Below are 25,247 nucleotides of genomic sequence, written 5' to 3'. Positions count from 1 at the left end.
GTGAATTGAAAAATACTATTTCTTTTGGTTTTTTTACTGTGCAAATACTTATAATCAAAAATAAATATAAAATGAGCACTGTACACTTTGTATTTTGTGTTGTAACTGAAATCAATATATTTGAATGTTATTCTGTTATTGCTTAACAGTGTGATTAATCACGATTAATTTCTTTAATCGCTTGACAGCCCTACTTCCAACCCATCATGTAACATCACAATAAATCACACACCTAGCATGTTTAGCACAATAATCAAGTGGTAAACATAATATATATCTATAATTATTTGTTTCTCAGGTGTAGCAGATTGCATTTCTTACCCAACTGTGGCAAATTGCCAGCACTACTATGATGGGTCTCGCGCTTTCTCTTCTTGGGTGGGGGTTCAGGGCACCATTTCTTGCCCCTGAACTGGGGTATTAACTGCCCCACTAGTGTCCTAGAAGAGGGGAGTGGAGAAGAAGGGACCCAGGCCCGCCCTCTACTCCGGGTCCCAGCCCAGGGGCCCTAGGGATAGCGGTAAACCACTAGAACTAGTGGTTCCTTCCCCTGGGCTACTTCCCTCTCCTGCCTTCAGCTTGTGGGGCTTCCTGCCCTCCCTCTGCACAAACCAGGTGCCCTTTACCTAGGGTCTTGGTCTTCTTAGCCCACTGCAGCACTTCTCCAAACTCTCCTCTGCTTCCCTCTAAACTGCTCTTTGCTCCAACACCAATCCACTCTGCTCCAACTCCTCCTCTTGTCTGATTGAAGCAGGGGGGTTTTATCATGTGACTGGCTTCCGGTGCTTTACTCGGCTTCAGGTGCTTTAATTAATTTATAGCAAACTTTCTTCCCTCTACAGGGAATAAAGCTCCCTTCTAAAACTCTCCTGCTGCCCTCTGGCCATGCTGTATCTCACAACAAACAGATTTTTTGAGATTACTCTAAATTGGCATGGAGAAAGCATGAAAGCAAGAAAGACTGACAGACTGACCCTGGGCCCCATTTTGCTCTACTTTACACTGGTGCAGTTCCATTCAATCAACAAGATTGTACCAGTGTGTTTGAGATTAGAACTGTGGCCTTATTGTCGTGGTCTTTGGTTTAGTCAAAAACAAAGACCAAGACTTTCTTACAGTACAGTGTGTGCTATAAGCTGCTGTATTTGATAGTGAAAATGTGACTAAGTTGGTGGATCCTGAGACAAAAGGAAGCTTAGAATATAGGTTCTCAATAGCTTGGAGTCCCTCCCTTCCCCTTCATGACTGCAATCACCCTTCCTCCCATTTGTAATCTTGTAACATTCCTGTGACACGTACAGCAATTCCTTCCATTACATCGACAAGTAATATTAGGAAAGCATTCCATGCATAGTTGGCTATAGTTTGCTATATCCTTATATGATTTAGAAGCTGGAAATGAGGAAGAGTCATCATCAGCATGTACTTTGTGGTCCCAAGACCACAATTAGGGAAACCCTGTTTTAGTGTGTACATTTGTATTTGTGCATAATCTTTCCAAGACCATTTCAAACTAATAGTCTCTGCTGCCTTACCCACACAGGGTATTGTAGTTAGCAGTCATATATTCACTCTATCCAATAAATTAAAGCGAAGTAGAACCTTTTATGTCAAAGGATCCTGAAGTGCTTCACAAAGGTTACAGCCCATACATGTTTGAATCACTTCACACACAGCCAGCTCAGGGGTGAATTATGGCAGCTGCTTAACAGAATGCAGCGGCACAGCACAATGGTTGGGAGAGTAAGAGCAAACTACTCTCCCAATGCCTGTGCTAGTAACTTGGTTGGGTCCTGAACACGTTGGGGAAAGAAGGGACAAATTCTGAACCCTGGGCCACAGAGCAGCCAATCAATACTTGGCCAAATGGCTGAAGTAGCCTCCTTGGCCCTTGTGTCACTTCCATCTGTGGCAAAGAAGAATTGGAGGATAAAGGAACCTATGGCTCTCTTCCTGCCACTGAACATTCATTACACAGCAGTGCGCAAAGAGCACTTTATGTAGCATCTCCAAAGCCTTGCTCCTCTCTGCACTGACCCCACTGTGAGACCCTGGTACCTGCAAAGGAGGGGGCAGGACTTAGAGAAGAAGAATATTGGATGCAGTTGAAACTGCTGGGAAAAATTAGGTAGGCAGAATGTTATTATTCATACTGATATTTATCCAGGACTCCAGTAAATATCTCAATATTGGCAGTGCTGGAAAGTTGCTGCATTGTTTAGGCCTTTCTTTGAGCTCATGCAGATTCCTCAGATATTATACAGCTTAGAATCAGGGAGCTAGAGGAAAACCCTTAGTTTCATTGTCAATCCATATCTACCCGGTGACTTGAACAGAGCCCAGACTTTTCTAAAAGATCAGATAGGAAATTAATTTATATTCAGTTCCCTTTCTGGCTGCCAGCTGTCCTTCCAGCCATAAACTAGTGATCCTCATAAAGGCCTTCTGAAGAAACAGGTGGTTTCCTGAATAAATCAAGTTTTCCTTTCCTCCTTTCCTTTTGTCTTCCCTCCTTGACTAGTATCTTTGGTGACAATCCTGTGCAGTCTTTTTGCCAGCTGCTCCAGTCCAGCACTTACATCATTTCACCTTGATATTTCCCTCTGCATTGTTTCCTGTAAATGCTCAATATTGTGAATCCTGAGATGCCTCTGAGTGGCTGTGTGCAGAAGTTCAATGCAGAAGCAGAACTGGTTAAGGGGACATGCACCAAATTAAGGTTGGTTTCTTGCTGTAGGAATGGATTCATTTGTACATTGGAAACATTTATTTGAGTTTCCTTCTGCAAAAGAATGTGACTTACAAGAATGTACTGTTTCATATTCTCTTGTCTGTATAGGTTCAGGAAGTCTAGCTGAAGATGGGTAAACTGTGAGCATGTGGGTTGAAAGAAATATGAACTACTGTATTGTTTTGCTTGCATTAGACATTGTAAGACTTCAAAGAGTAAACTTTTTCTGCTTATACAGTGTAATATTTGTGTGACTGGGGTCCTAGAATTTATGGTGTTCTGATTTTTTATGTGACTTCACTGAGTAAACTGCAGGACCTTTCATACTTAGAGGCTAATTCTGCAGTCTTTCCTCCAATTAAGTCATTTTATGAGACTGCTCAGATGAGTAAGTACTACTCAACATGAATAAGAGCTGCAGAATTGGGCCTTTGAAAATATGCTGTTTGCAGGAAACAAATGTCATTTATGACAGACTTCTATTGATTTCAGTGGGATTTGGATCAGGTTCCTAAAGAGGGAAAAAACCCCAAACAAATCAACATAATCGTTGTTTACCAAAGATTTGCAAATTTCATTGGTTTATTTTCCCTACAACTTAAATTTTAAGAAGAATTTTACATACAAAATATTGGGTATCAAATTGATTTTTATGTATCAACTCTGTGATAAACTGAGTCCTCTGCTTATAAATATTTTGAGCCTTAAAAAGCAATTTCTGTTATGTCCTCCTTCATATTTCTCTCTCTTTCATTACCATCCACAAGGAAACACTTTAACTTCATGCAACAAGAAGCCTTTAATTCAGTCTAAATTTATATGAAGTACAAGCTCCATTAGGGTATAGAATGTAAAAAAATACCATATTTTAAAAATGACAATTAGATCATTTATATGTCTTTGTCTATTTTAAAATATATAATAAAACTTCAATAAATTATACTCCGGGTCATATCAGCATCTCCTCAAGAAAATGAAGTTAAATCTTTGTAGTAACCAGCAGCTTAATTTTCATTAGGCTAGCTATTCAATAATTAGTCATGCACCATAAATCAAGTCCCCAAGTCTTCTCCAGGTTTCTTAATTGAAAATTATTGTTTCTTGTCTCTATGGCTGAATGTGCAGCAAGTCTGAGGAGTGATAGATGCTGAATCCAGCACAAACAGTTTGAGACAGTCAGAACTTGATAGATCATTGCCCTGAAGGGGCTTGTAATGGTGGATAGGCTGTGAATTTCAAAATTAAAGGTTTGTTTTTAAAAATAGCAAGTATAAAAGCTAGATGTAGTTTACCGAATATGTCTTGACCTTCATCCACTTTTCCTGTTATTGCTAGTTGGAATCTAATTGTTTTTTTCTAGTGACAATAGTAATAAATACATCTTGAATATATTTGAAAAGTGAAAACTTTTTGTTTGGAATGGTTAAATAGAGTTGTTTTTGTTTTGTTTTTTGGAAAATCTCATTAACATGTGTGGAACTTGTTTCATTTTTGGCACTTTCAAAACCCTGAATGAAATGGTTATACTCATCTGACAGTCAATATGAAAGAACAGATGGCCTCCCAACTCTTGCTCCTAGCCATAAAATAATTTCAGATATGATGCGATTGTGGTGAAGTAAAAGACTTTCGCAAATTTAGAAATATATTGAAATATATAAATAAATATATATGAGTGTAGCCCTTTGTAATTTTACTTTTGACAGCATAGCAGTCTTTGCACAGAACTCTGCTCATGTTTGCCATTCTATAGATAAGAACAGGCACAGGGGGTTTTCTGCCATTCATTGCTTATTTCCTAGTGACCTGGCAGCCAGGATCTTAAGATGACCACAGCAGGGAACAGTGTGAAATGCACCATAAATTTAAATGCAGGAATCAATAGATACTAAAAATCTGGGCACAAGATCTTGCTGAGCATTTCAAAATCACCTGTGCAAATATATGGTTAAAATCTTTTCTAATATTTATGCTCCGAGAAACAAAATCAAGACTCAGATTTGATCAGTGAAATTTTAAAAGTTTAAAAATATTGACTTGTATCTTGTCAAAGGATAATTTTTAGTATAAATTGTTATTCAAACTCTGCAATACTTGTTTTGCATGAATTGTTATTCAACCTCTGTATTCAAACTCTGTTATTCAAACTCAGTTACACCGTCACAAACTTATTGATTTCACTGGGTTGCACTGATGTCAATGAGAAGGCCTTCATCCTAGTTTCTAGGCCTGATCCTGCAACCCTTGCTCTTCTAAATAATTCTTATTCATAGGAGTGATGATGCTGTTAAACCAGTAAAGGTTACCCAAAAGAAGAAGGGGTGTATTCTGAAAAGTATTTTAAAAAGGCATTCCTCTTGTCTTGCTTGATCAGTTGACAAGAGCAAAAGGGACAAATGCCTACTTTTGCCAAAAAGTTGGGATGGCCAGGACAAGGCTAAGAGACTGTCCCGGCCAAAACAGGACATATAGTCACCCTACCTTCAAGGATCTATGTGGCAAGAGCCACAACTGTCAATTCAGGTAAGCCACTGTCCTATGGAAACTGGCTACACCAGACAGCTATAGGTCTTTTGCAAAGCACTTTGGGGTTGGAAAGTTTACTGTTGGGGTCAAGGTTGTGCAAGTTTGTGAGGCAGTTAACACTGTCATTTACCCCTAGGCAGTTGCCATAAAAAAAGTTCCAGAAATAATAGGGGTTTCAAAACTGTGCTGGGGCCATCGGTAGCACTCATATCTCAATACTTTGCCCACCATGAGGGGCAACTGAGTATGTGAACAGAAAAGGTTACTATTAAATTGTTCTGCAAGGCTTAGTGGAACGTACAGGCAGGCTCATGTATACTGGAAAGGTTTATGATGCCAGGGTATTGAGGTGATCAGGATTATAACTGAAGGGGGGAGAAGGGACTTTATTCACCATAAATGATATGGTTCTGTACAGTGCGTCTGGGTCAACTGTCATTTTGGGGGACCCCGTATACCTACTCCTGCCTTGGCTCACGAAACCATACGCCAACATAAGTGACCCTGGAAAAAGGGAATCCAGATATAAGCTCATTGAAGAATGGTCATAGAAAGCATGTTTGGTAGGCTGAAAGCTTGTTGGTGCTGCCTACACACCCATCTGGATGCCAGTGTGGCAAACACCATGCATATAATCATCGCCTGCTGAGCACTACATAACATTTATGAGTGTACTGGGGAGTGCTTCAGTCCCTAGTGGGCTGACGACAACTCTATTTTTCAAACTCTGTACAGGAAGCCTGATCCCACCCACACTGTACACTGGTCCTGGTTCCCAGCAGGCAGGGGAAAACAGGGATGTCATATGAGCACACATCTGTGTGACATCTGTGTGTGCTGAGAGACACTTTCACATCCTATAAAGCTGCCATAAGGAAACACTGGTACATACGTATGGGCTATATAGCATTGGGAGGGATTTATTCCCCTGTATTAGAAGGTCATTAGCGACTTGTTCATGTGACATTGCATATATTAATGCAATGGATGTGCTCTGTTCTAAATGTCTTTATCAACTTGGGGTTAGGTTTGTGTTGTGGAGGGGTTGTCCAAGTTGTCCAATCTATTTGTCTGTAGTATTTACACTTCTTTAGAAGCCCCTCTTATCAGGAGAATGTAAACTTTTTTTAACAAGCTTATGACTGTTTGCTTTAGGGGTGGGAGAGTATCGCAACAATTTTGGTTTTTTACTTTTTATTGTCAGCAATGCCAAGTGCGATGAATGGCTGTTACAGCACTAATCCCTGGCATGGCTGTAACTGCTTAAAGTTTCAGGGTAGGGAAAAGGAGCTATTTTGGTATTGGCAGAGACTATTATTGCCAGTGAATTCCCTCTTTCTTATTGTTCCTTGTTTTTTTATTTTAAATATAGGCATTAAGACATCAATCGATCCTTTTTCTGTATTTCAGAGATCTGCTACACTGAAAAACAGTAATGCTTTCTAAAACACATAACATATCTCCTGCATTTCTATGGTATGCCCACACCCTGAATACTGCATGCAGATGTGGTTTCCCCATCTCAAAAAGGGCAGAAAAGGGCAACAAAAATGATTAGGGGCATGTAACGGCTTACATATGAGGAGCAATTAATAAGACTGGGACTTTTCAGTTTGGAAAAGAGACAATTAAGTGGGATATGGTAGAGGTCTATAAAATCATGATCGGTGTGGAGAAAATAAATAAGGAAGTGTTATTTTATTCCTTCTCATAACACAAGAACTAGGGGTCACCAAATTAAATTAATAGGCAGCAGGTTTAAAACAAATAAAAGGAAATATTTTTTCACAGAACGCACAGTCAACCTGTGAACTGTCTTGCCAGAGGATGTTGTGAAGGCCAAGACTATAACAGGATTCAAAAAAGAACTAGATAAATTCATGGAGGATAGGTTCATCAATGGCTATTAGCCATTTCAGGCCAATACGGGCTGCTGAAAGCGGCAGCCAGCACATCCCTCAGCCCATGCTGTTTCCCGTAGCCCCCATTGGCCTGGAACGGTGAACCGCAGCCAGTGGGAGCTGTGATTGGCCAAACCTGCGGACACTGCAGTAAACAAACTGTCCTGGCCTGCCAGTGGATTTCCCTGATGGGCCATGTGCCAAAGGTTGCCAGTCCCTGGATTAGATGATCACAATCATCCCCTCTGTCTTTAAGTCATTGGTTTCAGGGAACTACAGTTTGTGTCACTGTGCAGCAATTTAATCTAGCCCAATGTGGGCTTTCAGTTTGTAAAATTTAATGTTTGTAAAGGCATAGTCTTCAGTCTTTGCTACTTCACCTTCTGCATGAAGGTGGGGAATGGGCTGGTTTTGATTCTAGCCCTTTCTCCTAAGGTGCTGCCCACCCCCTTCTCTCTTGCCAGCACCACTCAACTTTTTGGGAGTTGTGCTTCCTGGCAACAGCTCTAGAGATTTCAGGCCAGGAGGTTTCAGGAACCTTCATTCTTGCAGTACCCACTCTGGCAGTGGTCAACAGAGCCTTTTACAATGAAGCCTGGCATCCATATTGCATGTTCATGGTTACTGAACCATGATGGAGGTAGGCTGTTCTCAGTGGTGGCAGATGACAGAATAAGGAGCAATGTTCTCAAGTTGCAGTGGGGGAAGTCTAGGTTGGATATTAGGAAACACTGTTTCACTAGGAGGGTGGTGAAGCACTGTAATGGGTTACCTAGGGAGGTGGTAGAATCTCCATCCTTAGAGGTTTTTAAGACCTGGCTTGACAAAGCCCTGGCTGGGATGATTTAGCTGGGGTTGGTCCTGCTTTGAGCAGGGGGTTGGACTAGATGACCTCCTGAGGTCTCTTCCAACCCTGATATTCTAGGATTCTACTGCTCTAGGGGCCACTCCTTCCCCCTTGGGAGGATGTTGGCTTGTCATTTAGTACAGAATGGAAGTACAGAAAAGTTGAATGCCTGGAAGTACAGAAAAGTTGGGGTGGGGGCTCTATTTACTTTGAGGTGCTTCCCTTAGCTTCTGGGGCCTAGGCATCTTCCCTACAACATGTAGTTGTCTCTATGAAGGGTCTCAGTGTATCAACTGCTAATTGGATAGCTCCACTCTGGTGATCATAGAATGTGGTATACTCCAAATCTAAGACTCATACCCTCCACAATTCTTGTGCCAGAGCACACAACCAATCAAAGGAGAGGCAGGAAGGGAGAGTGGTATCGTCTACAGGAAAAAGGGTTGAAGGAGGGAGATTGCATTAGGCTGAGCCCCTAAAACTACCAAAAGCCATGAAGTTGTGTGGGATGCCGTTTGGTCACCATCACTGGTATAAATATAATACAATATTAATGTAAAGGTTGGGGTGAGTGGTCTTCATAAGCAGAGCGAAATAATATTCAGCAACTGGCCATCTACTTGCTATTCACTTCAGAGTTTAAAACAACTAATTCCAGATGTATGCCTACCTCAGTCAAAGAAAGACCTGTAACAGTCACCAAGAAAAAAGGCATTTGTGAGGCATTTATGAAGTAACTCATCAAATCTTGAACTTGATTATGTATCTGTATTAGAGATCTTTATTAATAATCTAAATTGTTCATTTACACCCAGACTGAAAGAATAGCTAGATAATCCCTTTACAGGAGCAAACCAAATCAATACATTACAAGTTACAAGTCAGGACATGCTGTGGTGGCAGAAGGGTTGTATTCAGTGATGTGCTTTGCCCACAACTTCATAAATAATTCTATGAATCCTCACCAAATGGAGAGCTCTGAGGTTCTCTGTCCAAATAGTTCCAATGGAAAAATGAGATTAATAGATTCCAAGACCAGATGATTTGGTTCAGAGTTTGGATTGAGTAGCAGATGAGGCCTATTTTCCTGTTCTGATTGAGGTGCAACCAAAATCTCCTAAATCCTGCTGCTCTAGAAAGGTTTCCCGTATTTGGGGCCAAAACCTGATTAAAAGAAGTTACAGAATTTCATCACCATCAGATCATCTTATCTTTTCACTCTGGCTTTTGGGGAGTAGGGAATCCCTTGAGATATAACAGGAGACCGAAATAGTCTTTTATCTGTTTTGCTGTAATGATTAGCTGGTCTGGTTATTGCTGGTGTGTGGCAGAGTTTGCTGCTGGATTGGTCTGTCTGCTATGATTTGTGTTTTGAAATTAATGTCTCAGGTGGCTAGAGCTTGGGATACAGGCACCTTTGTAAATTCTTGAGTGCAAAGAAATACAAAATAAATAAATAACCGGACTTGAACCCTAAACAAGAATTGGTTTTGGAATCAAACTGCAACCTAAACTGAATCTGAATCCAGAACATCGCTTTTTCAGGACATCTTTATGCAAATCTGGATGGTCCTCAGATGCTCAGATTTTAATACTTGGCTAAATATAGTTAGCTTTACTGTCAAATTTGAATGGGTTTTCAAAGTCAATAGGTCCAGTCCTACACTGATTAAATGTCTAATTCAGCAACATTAACTTCAGTAGGAGGGGGATCAAGGCCATGAGAATATCTCCCATATCAAATCAGAACTAAATGTATGTACATTTCCTCTCAGCAAAATATACCCCCAACCAGTTTTCCTTTGGTTTGCATCACAGACATTGTAGCAGTTCAATATACCTCTTCCTCTCCTTATCTTTTTCTGTGTTCAGAGATGATAAATTCTTTGGGGCAAGAATCTGTTGACTTCCATGTCTGTGAAGTGCCCAGAAGGCTTTTGAGTACTATACAAAATATAAATAAATTTATAATGAAAACTATTGTCAATATGCTACTATTCATACAAAAAAGTACCTTGTTATCAAAATCTGGGATAATTAGTATGTTCCAATCTAATTTAAAACAACCTAATTAAATACTGTGAACCTTGACAGATTTGAAAGGTATCCAAATTCTTTTAAGGTATTTACGATACTAATATTTAGAGATTAGGTTTATGCTGTAAACTGCTGCTGTCTGGTAGGAAAAATGGCTTCCAATAGGGAAAAAATGTCAAAGCTTGCTGAAAGATATTGGCTACTTTTAAAATCTGTGGGCAACAGTTTTCTGCTCCAAGGTCAAACTGTAGTCAACACTGATGTCAATAGATGTGAGCACATATCAATAATGACTGTGGCTCAGTTACTAGTCCTTTTTTTTCTTTTAACCTCTTGGCTACAAGGTCATGGGTTCAAGTCTCACACAAGGACTTGGGTTGATTCTTAATTCTGACATGGCAGTGCAACACCACAGAGGTGTTGAACTGTTTGAGATATGGACCTGCAGATGAGATGTTAATCCAAAATCCCTTTTGCCTGTCCCTGTTGCCTGTCTAGGCAATATCTCCATGACACTTTGTGAAAAGAGTAAGGATAAGCCTACTTCCCAGCCAAAATTCTCTGTCTCAATAAAACAGATTCTAATCTCCAAGTCAGAGGAGGAGCTATTGTTAACAACACTTAATGGCTGTTATTGCACTACTACTACTGTATTTAGCTAAATCCAGTGGAAACACTGTCAAGCATTTTAGGGTACCCAGAGTATGAAAGGCCAAATCGAAAAACCAAAATCTAATGACAGGTTTCAGAGTGGTAGCTGTGTTAGTCTGTATCAGCAAAAAGAACAGGAGTACTTGTGGCACCTTAGAGACAAACAAATTTATTTGAGCATTAAGCTTTCGTGGGCTAAAACCCACTTCATCGGGTGCATCAGATGCATGGGTTTTAGCCCACGAAAGCTTATGCTCAAATAAATTTGTTAGTCTCTAAGGTGCCACAAGTACTCCTCATTCTTCTTCCAAAATCTAATGTAGTCTTCTAATTTCTAATGTCTCTGTATATATGTGTGTATTAGACATATTTAGAAAGTTGCACATGAATTACATTCAGCATACACACAATTTTATTAATACTATGTTGTGCAATTATTATCCTCCATGCCTCATTCATACAGTTTTTATGCCATTTTGAAATAAGAACTCTGCATTTAATATCAAACATTCTTTATTAATGAAACACATTGTTTAGCTTGTCATGTTGTAGTGATACTGTTCTGTAAGTACTTTAAGCATGGATACGCTGTGGGTGTTTTCTTCAAAGCAAACGGAAAATCTGGGAAGAAACATGTTTCCACTGTGTATGGTTAAAAATTAGAAATAGAAAAAGCTGGTTACAACGTACTATGTATATTGCACTGTTTAAAATGCCAGCTCATGTGTTATCTAGTAATTAGCTGCATATCCCTATTATTATATATTTTTCTTCCAACATAGATTAGAAGTGTCAGAGCTAGATCATGAAGTATTCATGCTTTATAAGTGTTTAGGTAAATAAATGTCTCTGTGACAATCTCCACAAAGTTTCTTTTATAATTCTATATTTAGCGTTTGCACTGAAAAGGCTATTAGGTAACTGAGTTTGGGTACAAATTAGAATAATTTAGGATTTTTGCATCTAACAAGTCTTTTTTCCCTAAAATTAGAAGATTATGAGTGCTTGTTATCAAAAGAGACCACTTAAGAAAATAGTCAATTGAGAAGTAAAACTTCAAAATACCACCCCCCCTTTTTTTTCTGACTATTCTGCATAATATAAAGTGTTTAAACTCTTTTTGCAGCAGTCCTGCTGGCTTTCTGTTGCTTGATATTCTGACCATCTTTGAACCCTTGAACTCTGACAGAGAGGAGGGACTTGGAGAGGTTGTCATCTGATCTATGTATGAAGGCAAAAGGAATAGCTTTCCCTTTAATAGCACTCCTTTCTGCTTAACAGTTGGTGGGAGATTAAAATGATCTAGGTGGATAAGGCAGGTTAAAGGTCAAGGGACACCACAATTTTTCCCCCTGCATGTCAAAATATAGAAAGGTCGTTAGAAGTTAAAATTTTATGTCCTTTCCCCAAATATTTCAGTCTATTTATTCACTAATTTTTATAGTGAATTCCAATTCTTCAGGGGACTGGACCCCCACCAGGCTACTGTCCAGCCTGCATAGTCATCAGGTGCTGACATTCTGAGTTTCAGCCATATTAATTGCTGGATAAAGGCTATAATCCCCTTGCTTTGAAGCTGAAGGCTGATTTTTAGGCAGTACTTCAAAAGCAGCACACAACTGAAGAGGCATATTTCCTACTAGCACTGAATCAACATGATTTACTCTGTTTGCATTCGTCTACATAGGCCTTGAATATTTGGCTGCACAACAAAAAGGTGCGATCTGGCTATAATACAGACCAAGGAGAAGTTTTTACTATCCTGAAGTTGATAAATGACCTCATTTGAGACATACCATTCCAGATCTTTGCTTTAAGCATCATTAATAAAGTATAAACTCCTATATCATACTTTTGTTACCAATGAAAAATCTTGTCTTATATGATTTGATTTTTTTCTTCCCCTGAAACATCATATTAAAACTATAATTTAGAGTCAGTCTGATTCCTAAAGCCTCTCTAAATAAAGGCTGTGTTTTTAAAAATGCTAAACCTTCTCAAAACACTGTTTTAATATCTTAAATACTGCAGCTTCTTAATTAAATAAGACTGTGAACAAGAACTTCATATCCAGCAGGAAATGTCCTTTATTAATTAAACATATTGTTTAACTTGTTTGCAAAAATGCCCATAAGTGCAAAGAAATTTCCAGCCAATATGGAACATTTTATTGGTGTGTATTTCACTTATGGCTTTCTATCTGCAAACCTGCACTATAGGGACTTTCTCATACAGGATTTGCCAAGTATACTTAGTGTTATGTTTGAGAAAGATTAACAGTATTTCAGATCAAAGGAGAATCCTGCTGCATGGTTTTAGGAGATTGTCATTCTCTCCCATTATGGCTCATTTGCACAAGATTTTCATGTAATATTAGCCATTGTTTTGATGGCAGTGACTTGACATAGAGACAGGGCCAAAATGCATTGCTGGGTCCGAGTCAGTCAGGCTGGGGGGTATCTTGGTCCCAAAGAACTTGCCAATCATAAAATGCAACTCTTATTTCAGTTATGTTTAAGCCTTTATCAAGTGGAAGACTTTTGCATGAGCCTTGATTCCAGAAAAGAGCTAACAATGGTCATTTTTATTAGCACTTAGATGTAGTTTTAACAAGGCAAAGTTTTGATTAGCATGAAATGCACATAGCAAATTATGAGTAGTTTTGGTGAGCGGTGTACTCCTAGGGCTTGTTTGTTACTTTGAAGTAGACAATTTATTTTAAAGTATTTCACAAAGTGGGAAAGCCTCGTCTTGTAGTAACACATGAAAATGTATTTATCTTAATATTTACATTTAGGAACCTAGTTTTAAGCCTCAGATGTGGTATATATGTTGTATTGCAGAATGTTTTAGGATCAACTGAGTTGTTAGTGAATTGCACACACAAAAAAGTACTTCTAGAATACTTTTCTTCAAATCCTGGCTTTCAGCTAATAATTGTTGGGGAAGGTCAGATTACATTGGCAAATAAGAATTAAATCACACACATGCACAAAAAAAACCTATGTTAAAGCAATATTTAGAGTCTGATTTATATCCACAAATACATTCAGAACTAAGCCTGTTACTTTGGCTTTAACACACCCCGCAGTGCTTAGGTTGTGCAGGGAACTCAAGGCATTAACAGATGTGAGATATCCCAGGCCTGATCCTGTAATTCTTACTCAGGCAAAACTCCCATTGACTTCAGACATGGATTGTGGGATGCCCACTCACTCTTCCCTCCAAGCTAAAGTACATAGGTGCAATTGTGTGAGCAATTGTGTGTGCAACTTTTTTTTTACTCTTTTGAGGATTGTAATTTGTTCTTTCTACGGTGGAAAAAAACCCCAAGAACAATTTTTTAATGGAAATATATAACACGTGGTACATTATGATGGACATGATGGACATTTGAGACATTATTTACTTGGAAGAAGTAGTGGCTCCTTTCTAGCAGTTACATTTTCCTGTGACTCAGTGTGAAGATACAATGTTAAGATATGCATATATAAAGTTCTGAAGAAAAGTTATTGCACATTAGCTGGCTGTAAAATGTAAACACCAGGCATCTTTCTTGTTCTGTATGTTTGTGTGTATCTCTAGTCAAAATTGTGGGCAAACACCTGTAATATTTCACTGTAAATGTCCGAGTACTTTGGAGATAAGGAAATGCAGAAGAAGAGCCCCAAAATAGTATATTTGAATTTCTTCTGATCCTTGCAATTAAAAATTGTTCCTACAATACTTATATCTATTTTTTAAATGATATGTAAGTTTTAGGATGGAAGAAACATTATAGCCGAATTACAGAGCTTTCCCAAATGGGGGTTATAATGAAAACCCTGAAAAACATTTAAGTTTGGGTATGTTAGGTGGCACTCCATATTAATTTGTTGCATCAGGGTTTACTTTAGTAAACTCCATCACATAAAATGGAGTGTAGAATTTGTGTAAACAATTCCACTGATATTTAAGGGAAACTAAAAATATGAAGCATCAAGCTTTTAAACAAATATTTTTTCCCCTCATCAGGAAATGCTTGCAAAATACATGAACAACAGCGCCCTCTACATTTGGAAACCCTATGATGATTAAAAACAGATTTTACTACTTGCAAAAGGGAGCCTTTTTAATTCAATAGTAGGCAGTTGCAGCAGCTGTTTTGGGGGGCCGAGGGGTGTTATGATGTGTTTCTAAGAGGTATGTAGTATTATAAAATTACACATTACCATGTTTTAATTAGAGTTACAAGAGTTCCCTTAGTATAGTAATAAAAATAATAAAGTGTACAATAGATGTTATGTTACACTTTTCTATTCCCTAAAACATAGTTTAGATACACAGTATAACTTTTTTGAAAGGGAATATATTGCACAGCATTGTTTGGCTTTTAAAATATTTGCACTCTATTCTTTTAACGTTATTTTTACTATTAAGATACATTTTATTTAGAAGCATAAGTATTAATTTCCTTTGTTGATTAGATATATAGTTATGATATTCTCGGAATATGCAGTAAAGTCAGGGACTGATCTAAAAGAATGTCTATGTGAATCTTTACACATAATGACTGAAATTAAATTTGGAGCTAATTGTAATATTTTTGCAGATCTCAAAGTGCAATTAGCCAGGGAAGTATATGCTATTGATAATTTCATCATTTGAACAATGCATTTTCATGTTATAAACACTACACAAAGAAATACACTCATTCTTCCTGTGTGAGAAGTTTTTATATGGTATTTCTTAATCAACAAAAAAATAAAAAAAAATCCTACTATCTCTATAGTCATTTAGCATAATTGAGATGCTAATTAACTTAGTACTCTCTGAGTATATAAATGTAAAAAGTATGGGATGTTGTGTAATTTTAAAGTAGCTATTTTAGTTATTTTCAAACTGAAAAAAATATTTTCTTTAAGCTAATGGCAGTGTGCATTTTATTAACAGTGTAATACATAAATATAGAAAAATAAATGCAAAACATGTTGAGATAGTTAATTTAAAAACAATAGTATTTTTAGCCCTTCAAAGTCCGATATACTTTAATTCTTTATCATTATATTACGTCTTGCTTAACTAAATAATTCTTCCTTTTAAATATGCAATTAGCATCTAATAGCTCTTTCACATAGAAAGCAAGATTTAAATGTGCTCAGGATTCTTTTTACATTGCACTACTTGGAAAAATATATTTCAAAGGAATAGCTTTACAAAATTGAAGTTGTGTGGTTTTTGTGTGTAAATGGAATGTAAGAATATCAGTGCTTGGGATGTTGTATTAACACAGACAAAACTTACACTTTAAATTTACTAATTTAAAAAAGAAAAACTGTCTCTTTGGCTAAACAATTTAGGACAGTTAGAAATGTCTAAAATCATTACATTTCTGCAGATCTGCCATAGAAACGTAAGAGGAATGTAAAGACATGTCTGAGTATTAATATAAGCTTAGATTATTGCAGTTATAGTGATTTAAAAATCAAGCAACAGTAGTTTTTTGTTATAGTTCTACTTTTATGCCATTTAGGTTGCCACTTTGAAAAATATGAAGCCATGTACTAAATTTACAAAGACAAAGCACCAAGGGCTCTAAGTATCACTGTGTTCAGTTTAAGAGCAAATTAAAAGAGTGGAAGAATGGTACAAATAATTGTTTCATATGTTCTTTGCTTGTGACTGCTGTAATCATCCAGGCTGATTTACAAATGTAGACTTGTAGGTTTCTCAGCTTCCTGCAGTGTAGAAGACTGTTACTTTGGCACTCACACTCATGCCCTTGTAATCACCACTCAAAACTGTGCCCTGGTACTTCCAATTCCCAGTCTCTTGATTGAACACCTCATTCTGTGCTAACAAGGTGTCCAAGGTATTTGAACAGGGGCTGCAGTAGGAAAATTGTTAATGGTTTTGCTTATTAAGAGTTGCAGCACTAGTTTTGGTAATTTGGTAACTGTCTAAATTGCAAGTTGATTTTTTTCTCCCTTCATTTTAAAGAATGATGCTAAAATGGGAGAGGAGTGACATAAACAGCTACAAACCCCCAGAAGAGTGATTAAATGGCTGCATTTGTATTAATGCAAAGATTTTTTCATAGGGTAAATGGTATTATTTTATTTCTGAGATTATATTTTAAAGTTATTGACAAATATAAAACAAGTATAAAAAGAAAACATAATGAAGAAAGATACACAAAAAGAGAATCACATCTCTGTGAAGCAGCCTAAAGTTCTCCCCGAAATTGTTTTAAAAACAAACCTATTTCATTAGATAGTAACAAAAAGTCACCAAGAATTCCTATTGGGCTTTACTGGGACCTTGCAAACACAAGGGTGTAAATCAGGAGTAAGTTTGTTGAAGTCCAAGAAGTAACATCAGTATAAAACTTGTCTAAGTGAGATTGCAAGGAGGCTTTAAGAGTCTTAAATAATCCTCCTGAAACAGTGTAAATTAAGAAGAAAATATCTTATGTTCACAAAGGGCCTGATCCTGCGAACCTTAATCAAACAAAAGTCTCATTGACTCAGAGAGGAATTTTACTCAAGTAAGGAGTGAAGAAGTTGTGCCACAACACAGGAATATAGACTAATTAAGGTACATTTTATAAAATACATCTAAGGAATTTATCCACTTATAAATTTGTCTCACTTGAGCTTTATTGATTTACTTCCAGGGGCTGTTTAAAATTATAAACATCATCGGGTCAGATTCTGTTCTCAGATACATATCTTATACTCAAAGTAATTCCACTGATTACTCTAAGAATTTGCCCTGTGGAAAATAATTTAAAAATGGGGGTGGAGGTTGGAAAGTTACTTTAAGAATGAAATAAAAAAAAATAAATGTGTTATGTAGGTTTTATTTCCCTACTAAAGTTTAAAGTTATCACCAAGAACGTGAGATCTAGTCTCTCTCTCTCTCTCTCTGAATTAAAAGTAGTTTTAGGTATTTCCCCTGTCCCGAATCCTCCTGCCAATTTTTGTGATTTTACAATCACATATATCTAATTTTAAAAATGTTTTTGTCTCCTCTGCTGCTGCCTAAAAGACACACACAAACACCAGAGGAAAGTGACTGACTATAAAAAGGAAACACTAACACTGCTCATGCAAAAATATTGTCAAATGCACACAGTAAAAACAAACTGAAGAGAGAATTTTTTTCTAATGTCTCTCCATTACAGTAGTCTTAAATGTTCCTTGTTACAACACTAGGCAAAGCATTTTCAGGCAAAAGTGGGCTTTTTAAGTTGACAATGTCCTTTGAGGTTATGGGTCAAAGTTGTTTACTGAACAAGCACCAATTTAAATTGAAATAGGAAAAATGTAAAAAAACCCAAAAAACAAAAAAACAACAACATTTTTTTTGCAATGATAGACATATTAACACTATTTGGCCTTTGCAAAAATGTTCCAAACAGCAGGCAATGCTAATCTAATTTAGCAATAGGACAATCCCAGTCATTCCTTCTTTAACCAATGCTTTTTTCAGAAACGTATGCCAGTTACAAAATCAGTGTTCAAAAAATCACTCTCTCCACTTGCTGGCATATTTCTCCAAGGTACACATTTTATTTTTTAAAGGTGTGTGTGTGTGTGGGGGGGGGAAGAAATAGAGGGAGGGGCAGCTGAATTAATTGGACAAAATGAAAGCATCATTTTATTTACAGTGCTGATATATTTTGCTTAGAAATATTGTGTGCATAAATATGTCCACGTTGTGTACTGAACAAAACATTTTATACATACTGTAAAAGTATAGCACAATCTGTTAATTGCATTCAAATGAAGGAATTTATTACTTTTAAAAGCAACATAAGTATTTTATAGTAATTTCTGGTTTTGTTTAGATTCCATATTTTTTTTAAAGAATATGAATTTATATTTAACTGAGGATGGAAGTTGTGCTAATGTGCAGAAGGCAAAGGGCTATTTTAATATGATTTATGTAGTAGTATTCTTCTATGTGCCCATTTTTTTCTTCTTATCTGACTGTAACAATATGGTGGTTGCTAAAATTGTAGTAATAATTTCCTGGAATCAGAGTCTGTCTGAATTTCAGTTTCTGATCAGTTTAGTTCTGAACTAGAAAGCGTAGTTTTTTCCATATACTTGTTCTGTTGTTCCCATGGAACTGAGTGTTTAGATAAAACTCCACCCATATAAATCTGAAACTTCTCTTTCTGAGCTGTTGAATGCCGACCATGACCTGTGCATAGAAAAATTATAGAAATAATGACATCCTACTATGTACGGAGTTTTTTTTTCATGAATCAAGCCCAACATTATTTAAATTAATTCTGGTCTCATCACTTTAATACAATATCATTATTGTTCTTTACAAAAAACAAACAAACAAATAAACATAAAACAAAAACCCCACAGTTCATGGACATAACAGCAATACCTGTTTGACCTACTTTCCCCAATTTTTTTTGTCTTTATCAAAGAGCAAGAATTGCAATGGTTCCTCTTCAGTGATAATTAGATTTATTCAATCAGTATAAAAAGATAGTGTGTAAAGTGTACAAATTACTAACCATTCTATTGTTTCATGGATCACAAGACTTAGTTTATTTATTTTTACCTTGAAAACTCAGTGACTGTGGAAGTAATCAATGAACAATTCTATCAGTCAGAAATCTTTATGAAAAAATCAAAATTCTCATCTAATTATAGTCCATCATACATCTAAGTATTATCTGATTGCACTTAGTCTATATGTTACCCATAAAGGACACTTCATTTGAGGTCCATCCTAACCGTGCCAACACAAAACTTCCACTAAAAGTGAATGCAAAATACCAATGCTGAAGTACTTCCCCAACCATATTCCAGCTAACAGAATGATTACAGGATACTGTGCAATAGCTACGGTCTAAAAATTTTATTTTGCCAGTACTTCCATAACTGTTGTTTCCCCTTTGCTTCATCCAGATCTAAATTCACTCTCCAGGTCCTTGTCTGAGTACGTAACCATGGAGTGATGTGTGGAATGGGGAGGGAGAAGATATTTTCTTGCCAGGACAGAGAGCCTATAAGGGCTGCAACAGCTGGTGTAACCCTAATGTGGTCCCTTTTTCAGGGGGAGAACGGGAGGGTGTGCATAACAGATCTTCCATCCCATCCCAGTGGACAAGGAGTCCCAAAAGGGATGATCTCTGCTCCGTTCAGATGGTTTGCACCCCAAGTCCATCCTGTTCAGTGGCACAACCATGGTACCATTGTCAAAGGAAACTTCATGGCCCTGGATTAGGGGCAGTATGTACACGTTAATCACAGACACACTGGAACAGAAAAGGCTGCCGCTCTATCCTTATACTGCAGCGATTGCTACTGCAGTTGAAAGGTACCTGACATACCAGACTAGTTGTGACAGAATATATGACATTCTTCCTGCTGTCATATAAGTCAATGGGAATTTGCCATTGACCTAAGCAAAAGCAGAACCGGGCCCTCCCTTTTCTCACTCCCCCTCCCCCCACTTCCCCACTCTTTTCTCCTTGAGAAAAGAATGAATAGGGACTTTGTGGGCTCAAGTAGTCAAGTTAAGCACTAGGTGATGTTCTCGGTGCTGAGAGGAACTAACCTTCAAGGCCACTTCCTTAACGCAAGAATGCAGGATAAAAAAGAGCTGAACTTTGGATAGAGTGTGTATAGGTCTGAGGAGAGATAGGCTTAAATCTGACCCTGCGCTTGCAAATGAGTCAGAGGTTTGCACTCCTATGTTTGGCCTAACTCTCCTACAAGGCAGGAGTAACTCAGAAGTTACCCAGAAATTCTCTATTACATGATCAGGTGTCTTGGCATTTCCTATCCTGCTTGTCACTTTATACTTTGTGCTTATGTGTGCAACCATCCACACACGCTCTGCAAAAGATGGAGCCCAAAGTATTAAATTGTTTTTAAATTGGCACTGTTGATTTTTAAATCCCTGGACAGTTTATACCCTGGCTATATTCAAGAACTCCACTTTCCAAGTGAATTTAACGGTAGTAGTGGGAGAAGTTCCATGAAGTTGCAGGAAATTGCTGCATGACTAATTTCAACTATTTTGGTACCTCCTCCATCTTGGAAATACTATTTTCAATATATTGTGTACTTTAATGTCTGAGCAATTAGGATGGCCTGTGTATTTCCTTAAAGGGGATTGGTGACTGGCCAATCAGGGATGTTCACTTAAACCTTTTACAATAACTCAGAGAACTCTCGCACTCCATGCACGAGTAACTATTTTATACCAGACTTATTAACAATTCCAACTTTAAATATAAACATAGTTCCAGTCACCAGTACTGAACGTATAACCTACTGAACAGATGGGGTATAACTCATCACAATGTTGATGTCCACATTTTTCTTTGTTATTGCTTAAAATAATTGCTCATTTTACATGCTTTTGCAATCCTTGATGAGACCATCTAATTTCCTAAAGGATAAATCCATGTTTTTCGGAGAGGTTTTAAGGGGGAGGAGGCAGAGCTACTGTTGCTTTTGCGTTCAGCTTGTTCCTTACTTCGAGTGGCAGTGTAATGTCCAGTGTGTGCCCATTTGCAGTAGCCTTTGCTTTTCGGATATGAATTATGGAACGCAGAGCAGTATGGGCAAAAGTCTCATTTCATATCGACAACAACAAGTTCAGCATGAGCCATTCATGTCCTCAGATAGACTGCACTGTGCTAGATTAGAGACACTCTGGTACCTTTATAGGAAACATTTTAGAAGTATTTTTGGTCAAGAATCATTGTAATATAGGTGTAATACTGGTGAATCTATCAACTGAAGAGACAAAGAGTTTTTGCCAGTTTGCCAGATTTTTTTCTAGTATTTTTTAAGACTCTTTAGTTCTCTCTCCTATGTATTTGACACTGTTCTTTCCTGATTTTAATCGAAAGTTACTGTTGGTTTGAGTTGCATAGATGTGATAGTGGGAGGAGGGCACTGGAATTCCTTCTTCTCTTTTGCTTTTGCTTAGTGTGCAGTGTGGAGGGGCAAACGTTGTCCCCTGTAAAAGGCTATAGCAATATCTGCTGCTCCCAGAGCCTCATGAGCTCCCAGAGCCTCATGCACAAGGCTTCTGCAGCTTCCTCTGGGGCAGAGTGCCTTTCTTCACTGTGGTTTAAAGCTACACTCTGCCTTAAAGCTTACTGCTTAGATTTTGTGTAATTGGCTTTGAATGAAATTTGCCTTGCTACCCCACTAGTGTGCAGTGGAGTAGGACAGGGCACAGCAGCAGGGCAAAACTGTTTTCTCTTCACTTCTTGCACATTGGGGAGTTTGGGGATGGAATATTGCAATACCCCCAGTGCCGGCTGTGCCTTAAAGGCATAACTGAGCTCTAAATACTTTGATTTCATTCATGATATGTGGCATGGAAGCCGCAGGGTCAGAGATCATTAGCTAAATATCATCTGTTTATATAATGCTACATTTAGTGCCCCAGCATGTATAACACACATTACATAACACATTTGTGGTAATGTTACTTCTTTAGGAATCTAATCCATAATTTAATAGGCCTCACTAGCAGGATTTTTTCCTTGCTATTCAGTCTAAATTGTCCTTTACTTATTTTCATCCTATTATTCCTAATTATACCTCACTTTTACTACACCCAGATACTCTCCTCCATTAATGTACATAGCCCCCAGACTACATGTCCTGTAGTCTCCATTTGGCCAAGCCAGACATATTCAGATTTTTAAATCTTGCTACTGTGAAACAGAACAAGAAAATGGATCAGTGTAATAATTTAGGGTTTGCTCCTGCTCTGGCTGAAATTAGTAACACAACACCCAATTGGAGCAGACTCAGATCCTTTGCTGATTCCCTTTCTGGCATATTCAGTGGCTAACACATATCTATCTATCTATCTATCTATCTATCTATCTATCTATCTATCTATCTAATCTTTAAAAGATACATTTTATATTTGGTGAACTAAAAGAAAAACTTAAAGAAGGGAATATCTTTCAGCAACAAGCATGGAAATGTGGATATAGAACACATGTTGGAATTCCTTGAATCCTGAGAAGAAAAATCTGAGCCATACAATAAACCTGGACTATATTTATTTGTGTCTTCTAGATAAGCAATTTCCATTTGATGTTATCTCAGAGATTGGATTATGGAAAATTGAGAATAATGGGCCGTATCATGCCTTCAGTCCATGTGCAGAACTCACACTGATGTCAATAGGCGTTCCCTTCACAGACTGAGGCCCATATATGGCCCATAGAATAAGACAAGATTTTTCACATATATAACGACAAAATTAATGGAGCGTTTTAATCCATTTTAAGATCTAATGAACTACACCCTGATTTAAATAGAAATTAAACAGAGAGATGTCAATAGACGTTGATGAGTTTCCACATGCAGATGACAAAATTCCTGCCACCACCATACAGCTTTTGAGGGATAATGGTTCATAGACTCTGAAAACACATTTACTCAGAGCATTATTGATTAAACATATATGGAGGCTTAAATGTGTGAATTATACTTCAGTGGTAACATATAATTTACACATCCAAAATTGGATCTGTTTTGGAAAGATTGAAGCATCCCACATGATGAGCTTCAGAATTACCTAATGACATCCAGTTTTAAATAATATTAGCCCCTTTATTCAGTTCTGTTATTTTCAAGAAAGGAATTATTTGTACGTTCCAAGGTGCCAGAATTCAGATGAATCATATCAAATCTTACTTGCTTAATGCAGTTAGTTTCACCCAACCCTGCTACCAATTTAGCCCTTTACAATAATTTGGGAGAGAGCTTGTATTAAAGCTTGTATGCAATAACCAGGGCCTGGGTACTCCACAGTATAAAGGGACAAAATTCCACAGCAGCAGCTTCTAAATTCTGCAGCAGCACCCCCATGTTCCATGGCGACATTAATTTATTCTAGTGCTATGAAACATCTTTCATTCCCTTACCCCTACCCCCATGAAAATGTACATAACTGTGGCTATTAGTCGAAAATACCCTTTGACATAACCTATTTGGATGATTATTTTAAGTGGGATTATTTGCAAACGTGTTTTAGATTATACTCTCCAGGCAGCCCAGCTCCACTCCTCAGGGTTTAGCTTTCATGATGTTGTCCAGGTGACCCAGCTGGCTTCAGTAACTTACCTTCCTCAGCTTACCCAGGCCTCAGCTACTCCACTGATCTCCAGTGGGCCTTGCTCAGCAGCCTACACTTCTCCCCTACACCCTGGCTGCAACTCCATTTGCTGGAAGCTGGACTTTATTTCTTGTTCCACAATATTCTGCTGCCTAGAATAGTGCGGGGTTGGGATGCACAGTAATCCAATTAATGCCTCCTTGTGTGGAGACTTGTGGAATCAGAGGCAGCTACAGGCAGGTCCTGGCATATCAGGGAGAGAGAAAGGAGAACGGCTGGTGCCTACCTGCTGCAAAATGGTGAATTCCATGGTACCTTGGAAAAATGCCAAATTACAGTCTAGCACTGCAGAGTCCACAGGCATTCTTAGAGCTAGTATTTCAGGCTCTCCAAGGCTCAGGCAGAAGACACTGCTTTGGCTGGTTCATATTTTTGAGATTTTGTCTTTAATCTTTAGGGCTAGTGCAATAGGGGTGCCCACCCCACACAAGCCCTGAGAGCGGGTTAACCTTATATGCTGCACCTGGAGGGGAACCAGGGATTGATAAATGAAACCTAGCTAGGGAAGGAACTAAAACAGGATTATAAAACAGGAAGTGAGAGCAAGGAGAGTGTGTAGGGAGTTTTAAGTCATACTCTGGGGGGGGGGGAGTGGGGGGGAGGGTGATACCCAAGGGGTAGAATAAGCCCTGGGATCCTAGCCTTGAAAGAAGGGTCAACCCAAGGAAATTACAGGGAAGAAATGCTGAGAAGGAGGAGTAGGAAGAAGTCGAGGGAGGCAGCAGCAAGGAGTTTGACAGAAGAGACCTTGGCTGCAGTTCTAGGGTCATCAGTACTACTGGCCAGTCAGAGGGCTGGTGACTCTGAATACAATCACACCGCTGGATTTAAAAGCCCAGCTGTAAACTGAGGGGAAGGGGGAAGGAAAAGGGAAAGGGAAAGGGAGCGGGAAAGGGAGGGGGAGAGGTAGGAGGAAGAGGGCACTTGTTGCAACCTGCAGGATCCCCCAGCAGCTGCAATTTATACCTAGTAAATTCTATAGGCTCTTTCCATAACACCTAAGTGCAGACTCGATGTTAAAATCGGACCCTAAATGCTATTCTTGCTTACGAACTTGTTTCCTGCTTTTCTGGTTGCCAACAGACCAAAACAGGAAAATTCTTTAATCCTACTTTGGCTGTTTGAAAATTATAAAGTTACTATGCTCAACCTCTAACATCCAAACTGATCTCAACTCTTATTTCCAGATCCTAGTAGGTGCACTGTGGAACCCTGTTAGAAGGAAAAAGATTTTGTTTCTTTACAACAACTTCTCTATAAGCAGTTTTCATATAATAGGAAAGGGTTTAGTGGGCTCAAGATTCCCTTTTCTTCACCTTGTGCATTTGGAGGCTCTGGAAGGCCATAATATAACTTTGCTCCTTGTCAGCAGCAACTATAG

General features: G+C 38.2%; 1 long non-coding RNA gene across 3 annotated transcripts in view; it reads left to right on the top strand.

Annotated features, from left to right (window-relative positions):
- Positions 1–2,540: 2,540 nt before the first annotated feature.
- LOC140917278 (uncharacterized) overlaps positions 2,541–25,247 on the top strand; it is an 83,022-nt gene continuing 60,315 nt past the window's right edge. The window contains exon 1 of one of the 3 annotated variants that reach the window (XR_012160770.1): positions 2,541–2,719. This is a non-coding gene — a long non-coding RNA (uncharacterized lncRNA). The remainder of the gene's footprint in view (positions 2,720–25,247) is intronic. The other 2 variants (XR_012160771.1, XR_012160772.1) reach the window with 2 other exon arrangements.

The sequence above is a fragment of the Lepidochelys kempii genome, chromosome 9, assembly GCF_965140265.1.
Source record: "Lepidochelys kempii isolate rLepKem1 chromosome 9, rLepKem1.hap2, whole genome shotgun sequence".
In the NCBI taxonomy this organism is placed as follows: Eukaryota; Metazoa; Chordata; order Testudines; family Cheloniidae; genus Lepidochelys; species Lepidochelys kempii.
The sequence above is the reverse complement of the archived record's forward strand: the minus strand, read 5'-3'. Positions and strand labels throughout refer to the sequence as shown.